We start from the raw sequence: 11,240 nt of genomic DNA, 5'->3' as shown, positions 1-11,240 counted from the left end.
TACTTGGAACCAAAATGATTCTACCTGGAACCATGCTGTCTAGCTGCTGGATTCTCTCTCCTGCTCTTCTGTTTGTGTCCAGAGGTGTGTCTTGCTGTACCCGCTGAGCAAAGTCTCACACAGTGAGCAACCACAAATACGTATTTTCAATGTCTTGTGCTCATAGAGCAGCAGACCCCCACCCTGACCATACTACTCATACAGTATGCAAAGTAATCAAAACCCAGGTCTCCGACACACCACTGACCGTGTTAGCACATTGAGCTAAAGCCCTAAAGCTTCAGGGTTAGCTCAGGTAAATCAAATCAAATCAAATGTTATTGGTCACATAGACATATTTAGCAGATGTTATTGCGGGTGTAGTGAAATGCTTGTGTTCCTAGCTCCAACAGTGCAGTAGTATCTAACAATTCATAACAATACACAAAAAATATACTAGTAAAATAATGGCATTAAGAAATATATAAATATTAGATTGCTCAATGTCGGAGTGGCATTGACTAAAATACAGTAGCAGAGAATAGAGTATATACATATGAGATGAGTAAAATGGTATGTAAACATTATTTAAACATGCTTTTAAAGTGACTAGTGTTCCAATTTTAAAGTGGCCAATGATTCCATGTCTATGTATATAGGGCAGCAGCTTTTAAGGTGCAGGGTTGCGTAACTGCGTGGAAGCTTGCTAGTGATGGCTATTTAACAGTCTGATGGCCTTGAGACTGTTTTTCAGTCTCTCTGTCCCAGCTTTGATACACCTGTACTAGATGGTAGCGTGGTGCAAAGGCCGTGGCTCGGGTAGTTGATGTCCTTAATGATCTTTTTGGCCTTCCTGTGACATCGGGTGCTGTAGGTGTCCGGAATGGCAGGTAGTTTGCCCCCGGTGATGAGTTGGCCAGACCGCATCACTCTCTGGAGAGCCCTGCAGTTGCGGGCGGTGCAGTTGCCGAACCAGGCGGTGATACATACATCCCGACAGGATGCTCTCAATTGTGCATTTGTAAAAGTTTGTGATGGTTTTAGGGGCCTTCTTCACCACACTGTCTATGCGGGTGGACCATTTCAGATCATTTGAAGCTTGAAGCTTTCCACCTTCGGTCCAGTCGATGTGGATAGGGGCGTGCTCCCTCTGCTGTTTCCTGAAGTTCACGATCAGCTATTTTGTTTTGTTGACGTTGAGTAAGAGGTTATTTTTCTGGCACCACTCTCCCAGGGCCCTCACCTCCTTCCTGTAGGCTGTCTCGTCATTGTTGGTAATCAGGCCTACTACTATTGTGTCGTCAGCAAACTTAATGATGGTGTTGGAGTCGTGTTTGACCATGCAGTCGTGGGTGAACAGGGAGTTCAGGAGGGGACTAAGTACACACCCCTGAGGGGCCCCAGTGTTGAGGATCAGTGTGGCAGACGTGTTGTTGCCTACCCTTACCACCAGACGTGGCCCGTCAGGAAGTCCAGTATCCAGTTGCAGAGGGAGATGTTTAGTCCCAGGGACCTTAGCTTAGTGATGAGCTTCGTGGGCACTATGGTGTTGAATGCTGATCTGTAGTCAATGAACAGCATTCTCACATAGGTGTTCCTTTTGTCCAGGTGGGACATCTGTGGATCTGTTGGGGCGGTATGCAAATTGGAGTGGGTCTAGGGTATCCGGGAGGATGCTGTTGATGTGAGTCATGACCAGCCTTTCAAAGCACTTCATGGCTACCGACGTGAGTGCTACGGTGTGGTAATCTTTTAGGCAGGTTAACTTCGCTTCCTTGGGCATAGGGACTATGGTGGTCTACTTGAAATATGTAGGTATTACAGACTCTGTCAGGTAGAGTTTGAAAATGTCAGTGAAGACACTTGCAAGTTGGTCCGCACATGAGTACATGTCCTGGTAATCTGTCTGACCCCACGGATTGTGAATCGCTGCCTGTCTGCCTGTCTCCTGCTTTTCTCGCACTCTTTGTGTGTGAAACTACACAATGTCTTGCGGGAATCTGCACAATGTTATTACATATTACATATTACATTACTCTATATATTGTAAAAACAATCTGTATTTTCCCACACTCTACCCCAGCCAGGTGAAAATTGGGGGAGGGACAGAACAAATAAATAGCTCCTTTCCACAATCAATCACTATGGCAAAAATAATCTCTGCTCAGAAGGCCTTAGAAATAATTTTTGCAGAGAGAGAAGCTAGTGTGGAAGGAGCACCTTCCACTTTGGAAGATTAATCATTTTTCGTAGTCAGACATTGAGTTGGAAGAGAATGAGATTGACGCTCAGCCAGCCCAAGGACCAGCCCATCAGCAACCAGCTCATCACGAGTCTGCAGGAGGAGAAATATGGATGTCAAACAATTGTGAAATTGAATGGTCTTCTTGCACAAGGAATGAGTCACCCCGCATGACTGCAAGGTGATAAGGATCCAACAAGGGCCAAAGCGGATAGCAGTTACTCATGTGCAGGACATAAAGTCTTCTTTTGAACAGTTCATCCAGACACCATCTGTAAAATCATTCTGGACTGCACTAATTTGGAGGGAAGGCATGTTTTTGGAGAGAGATGGAAGAAGATGGACCAAACTGATTTACATGCATACTTATATATTTTTTTTTATCCTTGCAGGTGTTTTCAGATCCAATGGGGAATCCACAGAATCCCTGTGGGATGCAGAAACTTGTCTGTGAAACAATGTCTCTGGAAAACTTCCACATTATTTCCAGGATTATCTGCTTCGATAACCTAGACACCAGACCAGCTCGGCAGCCGAGAAACAAGCTAGCTACAATCAGGTCATTGTGGGACAAGTGGGTGGACCGCCTTCCCCTGTTTTACAACCCTGGGCCAAATGTTACTGTTGATGAGCAGCGTATACAAATTACGGGCCGCTGCCCCTTCAGGCAGTACATACCGTCTAAACCCACAAAATATGGAATCAAGATCTGGGCTGCCTGTGATTCTGCTTCATCATATGCGTGGAACTTTCATGTGTATATGGGGAAACCAGAGGAACGAGCCCCTAAGAATAACCAAGGGATGAGGGTTGTCCTAGATGTGACACAGGGACTCCACAATATCACATGATAACTTTTTTACTTCGCACAAGCTGGGACAGGAGCTCCTCAAGAGGAAGCTGACAATGGTAAGAACAGTACAAAAAAACAAGCCAGAACTCCCACCTCAGCTGTTGATTACACGGAATAGGCCAAACAATTCCTCTAAGTTTGTATTCACGGCCGGCACGTCCCTAGTGAACTACATGCCAACGTAAGGCAAACGTGGTACTCATGAGTACGCTGCATAGGGATGGGAGAATCTATAGCCACGAACATCAAAAAACAGAAATTATAATGCCATAAAAGGAGGTGTGGACAATTTAGACAAGCTGGTGACTTGCTTATTCTTCAACATCTTGAACATCTCGCCGTACATTGCATTTGTAATCTGGATGGCGTTGAACCCAGACTGCAACAGAGGGAAACTCCAGAGGAGATGGCTCCTTCTCGAGGAGCTGGGCAAGGCATTGTTAAGACCTCAAATCCAGAGGAGGCAACACATCCCAAGGACCCCAGCTAATGCAGCCATCGTGAGGAGGATTCAGGAGGAGGATGCTGGTGCCCCATCCGCCCGACCCACAGAGCCAACTACTCCAAAACCAGAAGTGCGAGTGATGTTGTTGCATGTGTGTGTTTGTGTGTCTGACTCTCCTACCCTGGCCTGTTGTAACAATACAGTTGAAGTCGGAGGTTTACATACACCTTAGCCAAATACATTTATACTTAGTTTTTCACAATTCCTGACATTTAATCCTAGTAACCTAATATCCTAGTATTTAAAAATGTGAAATGTCAGAATAATAGTAGCGAGAGTGATATACTGTATTTCAGCTTTTATTTCTTTCATCACAATCCCAGTGGGTCAGAAGTTTACATACAGTGAATTAGTATTTGGTAGCATTGCCTTTAAAATTGTTTAAGCCATTTTGCCACAACTTTGGAAGTATGCTTGGGGTCTATGTCCATTTGGAAGACCCACTTCGAACCAAGCTTTAACTTCCTGACTGATGTCTTGAGATGTTGCTTCAATATATCCACATCATTTTCCTCATGATGCCATCTATTTTTTGAAGTGCACCAGTCCCTCCTGCAGCAAAGCACCCCCATATAACATGATGCTTCCACCCCCGTGCTTCACGGTTGGGATTGTGTTCTTCGGCTTGCAAGCATCCCACTTTTTCCTCCAAACATAATGATGGTCATTATGGCCAAGCAGTTATATTTTTGTTTCATCAGACCAGAGGACATTTCTCCAAAAAGTACTATATTTGTCCCCATGTGCAGTTGTAAACCGTACTCTGGCTTTTTAACGGAGGTTTTGGAGCAGTGGCCTCTTCTTTGCTGAGTGGCCTTTCAGGTTATGTCGATAAAGGACTAATTTTACTGTGGATATAGATACTTTTGTACCCGTTTCCTCCAGCATCTTAAAAAAGGTCCTTTGCTGTTGTTCTGGGATTGATTTGCATTTTTCGCACCAAAGTACGTTCATGTCTAGGAGACAGAACGCATCACCTTCCAGAGCGGTATGACCCATGGTGTTTATACTTGCATACTATTGTTTGTACAGATGAACGTGGTACCTTCAGGCATTTCGAAATTCCTCCCAAGGATGATCCAGACTTGTGGAGGTCTACACTTTTCTTTCTGAGGTGTTGGCTGATTTCTTTTGATTTTCCCTTGATGTCAAGAAAAGAGGCATTGAGTTTGAAGGTAAGCCTTGAAATACATCCACAGGTACACCTCCAATTGACTCAATGATGTCAATTAGCCTATCAGATGCTTCTAAAGACATAATCTGGTTTCCAAGCTGTATAAAGGCACAGTCAACTTCAAGCATGGACATTTCTGACCCACTGGAATTGTGATACAGTAGAATTGTAAAAAGTGAAGAAAAAAAAATATGTCTGTAAACAATTGTTGGAAAAATAACTTGTGTCATGCACAAAGTAGATGCCCCAACTAACTTGCCAAAACTATAGGTTGATAACAAGAAATTTGTGGAGTGGTTGAAAAATGCATTTTAATGACTCAAACCTAAGTGTATGTAAACTTCCGACTTTAACTGTATATGTGAGTGAGTGAGATGTTAGAAAAATTCCCGAACTAAGTGTTTTCATCCTTCTAGATTGCAGCCTGTAGCAACAAGAAGAATCGCTGTGAAGTGTGTGGCCCAAGAAGGACAGGAAGACAGTACACATGCATCAAGTACAAGAAACACGCACACACAGTAAAACTCTGCCCCTCATGTGGTGTGTAGACCAGACTAAATTTATTTTCAATCGGACTCATTGATCATTTACATAAAATACTGTATGTAACATGTGTCCTTCCAATTTCTTCAGTTCAAAGCAATAAACATAAATAGTATCACGTTTCAGGAGAAGACCCAGATGCAGACAGTGTTGAAGTAACACAAGTTTACTACTTGAACAGGGGGTAGGCAAAACGACAGGTCAAGGGCATGCAGAGGTCAGTAATCCAGATCAGAGTCCAAAAGTTACAGAACGGCAGGCAGTCTCGGGGTCAGGGCAGGCAGAGGTCAATAATCCACGGTGGTGTGACAATGGTACAGAACGGCAGGCAGTCTCGGGGTCAGGGCAGGCAGAGGTCAATAATCCACGGTGCTGTGACAATGGTACAGAACGGCAGGCAGGCTCGGGGTCAGGGCAGGCAGAGGTCAATAATCCACGGTGGTGTGACAATGGTACAGAATGGCAGGCAGGCTCAGGGTCAGGGCAAGCAGAGTGGTTGAAACCGGGAGAACTAGAAAAAGACAGGAGTAGGGGGAAAACAATAACAGGTTATGGTTGAAGGAGCTTGCAGGGGAGTCTTGTTCTGTGCACAGGTCGATGAACGCGGAGACATCAGGAACCATGATAGGCCACCAAAAGCATTGTCAGTTTCCTATTCCTCAGCTGAGTGCCGCATGAGGTGGAAAGGATGGTCTCAGGTTACGGGGGTGTAGCCGCTGGGCTATAGCGGCGTGATGGCGCATCTGGCTTGACATTCTTGGATGCCGATTGGTATGAGAGGGAGAAGATGAAACGGGTGAAAAGCTGGGCCCACCTAGCTTGCCTGGAATTGAGATATTCATGCCACTCCAACATTCGAAGCATCGGCCTCCACCACGAACTGGCGGAACGGGTCAGGATGAACCAAGATGGGAGCTGTGGTGAAACGGTATTTGAGATCCCGAAATGGACCACGTGAACGGAACCTTGGGAGAGGTAAGTGCAGACAGAGGGGACGCTCGGGTGCTATAACCCCGGAGACAGTGAAAGAAGTTGCAGAATCCCAGGAAACGTTGCAGTTGCACTCTGGATGTAGACTGGGGCCAATCCACCACATCTCTCACCTTCCCGGGATCTAACCGTCCTGGGATCTGTACACTCCCTGCAGCGATGATGTAACCCAGGAAGGGGATATTGGAGCGATGGAATTCACACTTCTCTGCTTTCACAAAAAGCTGTTTCTCTTGGAAGTGTTGGATAACCTGTCAGACATGGCGCATGTGTTCTTGGGCGGAGTGGGAGTAAACAAGGATGTTGTCGAGGTAGATGAAGATGAACAGGTTCAACATGTCGCGGAGAACATCATTCACCAGAGCCTGGAAGGTAGCAGGGGCGTTGGTAATGCTAAATGGCATGACCAGATACTCGTTGTGACCGGTGACTTCCACTCGTCCCATTCTCGTATCTGCACCAGGTGGTAGGCCTTCTGTAGGTCCAGCTTGAAGAACCCTGCACCGGCAGGGGGAGGCAGAAGGACGAATGAACCCTGCAGCTAGGTTGTCCTCAATGTAAGTCTCCTCAATGTAAGTCTCCACCAGTCAATAAGGGGATTGTGTCGCTGGAGTCAAAAGAATCCCAAATCCATGGGAACGTGAGTAGACTTAATAAGCAGGAATTGGATCGTCTCGCTGTGCTTCCCTGGCACAAGTAGGTTGATTGGGGTGGTATTGTTAGAAGCTGGAGCAACTTCTGGGCAGCCTCTCTCCCGGACAATGGAGAATCAAAAATCTTCTTCATGCCCGATTCTCCATTGAATTGTTCCTGGGGGAGGTAAGCGGGGTTCCCGGAAAATTGTGGTGGCCAGGGAGGTGGAGCTGCTAATAGCCGGGTTACTGATGGGGCTGGGAAGTTACCACCATGAAAAGCTGCCTAAAAACAACCTGCGGAATTGCTCCAGCACTGTGTTCAACGCTCGGTCATGGTGTTCAGCCAAGGTCTGGACCCCTTCCATAAGACCAAGAAGCAACTCCTCGTGCATTCCAATATTGGTTCCTTGGGAGGAGATGGCGTTGCGGAGCTGGTCCTATTCTGCCAGGTCAGTTGTGGCCAAGTTGTACTATCACGTTTCAGGAGAAGACCAAGATGCAGACAAGTGTCAAAGTAACAAGTGTATTACTAGAACAGGGTGCAGACACAACGACAGGTCAAGAAAGGGCAGGCATAATGGTCAGAACCGGGAAAAATAGAAAGTAGGAACTAGAAAAAGACCGAAGCAAGGAAGAAACCTCTGGTAGGCTTGATAAACAAAACAAACTGGCAATAGACAAACAGAGAACACAGGGATAAATACACTGGGGATAATGGGCAACACCTGGAGGGGGGTGGAGACAAGCACAAAGACAGGTGAAACAGATCAGGGTGTGACAAATAGTGATGAAAACCTTGCTTCATTTCAATTTGTTCAAGATTAAACATGATTTATTTCACCCATTTTATTTTTTAAAAATTAAAAAGCTTTTATTGATAATTGTGATCTAGCGGAGGTTAATGGCAAATATTAACCATATATTTTGTCTATATTTCTTGTAAGTGATATAAATGTAAGTCAACATCTACAGTACCAGTCAAAAGTTTGGACACAAGAGTTTTTATTTTTTTGTACTATTTTCTACATTGTAGAATAATCAAAACGAAGACATCAAAGACCGAAGACATCAAAACTATGAAATAACACATACGGAATCATAAGGTAACCAAACAAATGTTAAACAATTCAAAATACCTTTTATATTTGAGATTCTTCAAAGTTGCCACCCTTTGCCTTGATGACAGCTTTGCACACTCTTGGCATTATATTAACCAGCTTCATGAGGAATTATTTTCCAACAGTCTTGAAGGCGTTCCCACATTAGCTGAGCACTTGTTGGCTGCTATCCCTTCACTCTGTGGTCCAACTCATCCAAAACCATCTCAATTGGGTTGAGGTCGGGTGATTGTGGAGGCCAGGTCATCTAATGCAGCACCATCACTCTCGTTCTTGGTCAAATAGCCCTGGAGGTGTGTTTTGGGTCATTGAAAAACAATGATAGTCCCACAAAGCGCAAACTAGATTTGATGGTGTATCGCTGCAGAATGATGTGGAAGACATGCTGGTTAAGTATGCCTTGAATTCTAAATAAATCACTGACAGTGTCACCAGCAAAGCACCCCCACACCATCACACCTCCTCCTCCATGCTTGGGAAACACACACGCACTGATCATCCGTTCAACTACTCTGCGTCTCTCAAAGACATGGTGGTTGGAACCACAAAATCTCAAATTTGGACTCATCAGACCAGAGAACAGATTTCCACTGGTCTAGTGTTTATTGCTTGAGTTTCTTGGCTCATTATTGGTGTCCTTTAGTAGTGGTCTGTTGCATCAATTCAACCATGTCTTAAAGTAATAATGGACTGTCATTTCTCTTTGCTTACTTGAGCCGTTTCCTGAAATAATATGGACTTTTTACCAAATACGGTTATCTTCTGTAAACCCCCCTACCTTGTCACAACACAACTGATTTGCTCAAATGCATTATGAAGGAAAGAAATTCCACAAATTAACTTTTAACAAGGCACACCTGTTAATTGAAATGCATTCCAGATGACTACCTCATGAAGCTGGTTGAGAGAATGCCAACACTGTGCAAAGCTGTCCTCAAGGCAAAGGATGGCTACTTTGAAGAATCTCAAATATAAAATATATTTTGAATTGTTGACCACTTGTTGGTCACTACATGATTCCATATGTGTTATTTCATAGTTTTGATGTCTTGAATGAGTAGGTGTGTCTAAACTTGTGACTGGTATTAAGTATTTTTGTGTAAATTGTTATGGCTGTCCTGTTTCAAAAAAACAATAATGTTGTGGGTCCATCAAACCCGCGAACATTGGGTGAATAATAAAAACATGAACACCACACAAGGGTTAATTAACATGCTGTGTTTTGTTAACATACCAAATGTTACACAGTATCATACTAATTTGAGAGTGACTCAAATTAATATTTACTATGTTACGTCTAGTCTGAGACCAGGCTGTGCGTTCAGTTTGGCCTGGTCAGGGAGGACGGACACGTGTCCTACATCGTACACTGGCCCAGATCGTTCATATTTAGCGACCCGTTAATCTCCACCATGTCCAGCCAAACACATAGTTCTCCACAGCCTCCACACACACAGCGACACAATTATTTCCATCAACCTTTGCTCCACTGGCTCTCTGCATTTCAGTCCAACCAAGCCCATGGCAGACAGGAAGCAGCTGTCCCACAGACAGAATGTTGGTTAGCTTCTGATAGACTGGCCTTCACATGATGTAGCTCCATCGGCCTTCAGTGTGGTGCTACACAGACTGTTGGTTAGAATTGTCTCAGCTCCAGCCACCACTAGCCTTCAGTATATTGTGCTATAGCTCACTACACCGACTGTTGGTTAGTCTCATGCACTGGCCTTCAGTACAGACTCTCTGCAGCTCCACTGACCTTCAGTACTACAGACTGTTGGTTATCCCAGTGGTGGAAAAAATACCCAATTGTCATATTTGAGTAAAAGTAAAGATACCTTAAAAATGTGTTAGGGATCAGCCTCACTTTTTAAATGTTTGCCTAAAATGACATACCCAAATCTAACTGCCTGTAGCTCAGGCCCTGAAGCAAGGGTATGCATATTCTTTGTTCCATTTGAAAGGTAACACTTTGCTGTTTGTGGAAATGTGAAATGAATGGAGGAGAATATAACAAAATAGATCTGGTAATAGAAAATACAAAGACAAAACAGCTGTTTTTTTGTATTTTTGTTGTACCATCATCTCTGAAATGCAAGAAGAGAAAGGTCACACATTTAGCCAGGAAGCTGGATGTAATTTAGATGGTGTCCACAAGAGGGCCACAGTGTATGTGCAAAGTGTCAGAAGGGTAACTTGAAGAATGAGCAATCTACATGACATTTAGTATGAAGTCACCCAGATGTCCTTCACAATTTGCCTAAATGTACCAAAGTGGCCGAATTGGTAAATTGATACATTTTCAAGAACTATAGAAAACATACAAAAATGCTATGTTAATAAAAAATACAAGTTGACACACTCCCAGGAATGTCATACATTATGGATCATTAGCATCCCTACATAAAATGTACTAACAGGAGACCCGACAAGGATGCTGATCCAATGTCTCCAAACACAGAGATTAAGTATTTAAGATAAAGTCCAAGTTAGCAGCCAACACTGATCTAATGTCATAAGTGAACACACCCCAAACACAAAGTAAAAAAATGACTGTACTTACAACACGCCCTCTACACAAGATTGTGCTGTTGGTCCCAAGTCCCTCTCAGCTGTAAAGCACTTACCATCCTCTACTTGTAGGCTGGCCGGGTATTCACACCACTAGATGGCCGGGCCGGGGTTTGTTGTGGAGCCAGAGAGAGCAGCAGTCAGACTAAGTGAGGGATGGAGGACTTCAATGTGGTCTCTTTGAAGTCAGTCTTTACCACACAAAAAAATCAGTAGGAACTGAATTTATTACATATTATATTGAACCTTTATTTTAGCAAAACATCAAATAAACAACAACACATCTATAAACATATATTATATTGAGTTGAGAACACTGTGGTGAAGGTTGTGTACCAATTATTATTATTTATTTATTTATTAACCTTTATTTAACTAGGCAAGTCAGTACAAATTCTTATATACAATGATGCCTAACCCGGCCAAACCCGGACAACGCTGGGCCAATTGTTCGCCTCCCTAAGGGACTCCCAATCACAGCCAGATGTGATGTGGCCTGGATTCACTTTTGTCACTAAAGCACCTTATACTACCCACCACTGCGACTTGTATGCTCTAGTCGGCTGGCCCTCGCTACATATTCGTCGCCAGACCCACTTGCTCCAGGTCATCTACAAGGCCATGCTAGGC

This window comes from Oncorhynchus nerka, linkage group LG10, assembly GCF_034236695.1.
Source record: "Oncorhynchus nerka isolate Pitt River linkage group LG10, Oner_Uvic_2.0, whole genome shotgun sequence".
NCBI classification, from domain to species: Eukaryota; Metazoa; Chordata; class Actinopteri; order Salmoniformes; family Salmonidae; genus Oncorhynchus; species Oncorhynchus nerka.
This window is presented reverse-complemented; position numbering follows the sequence as displayed.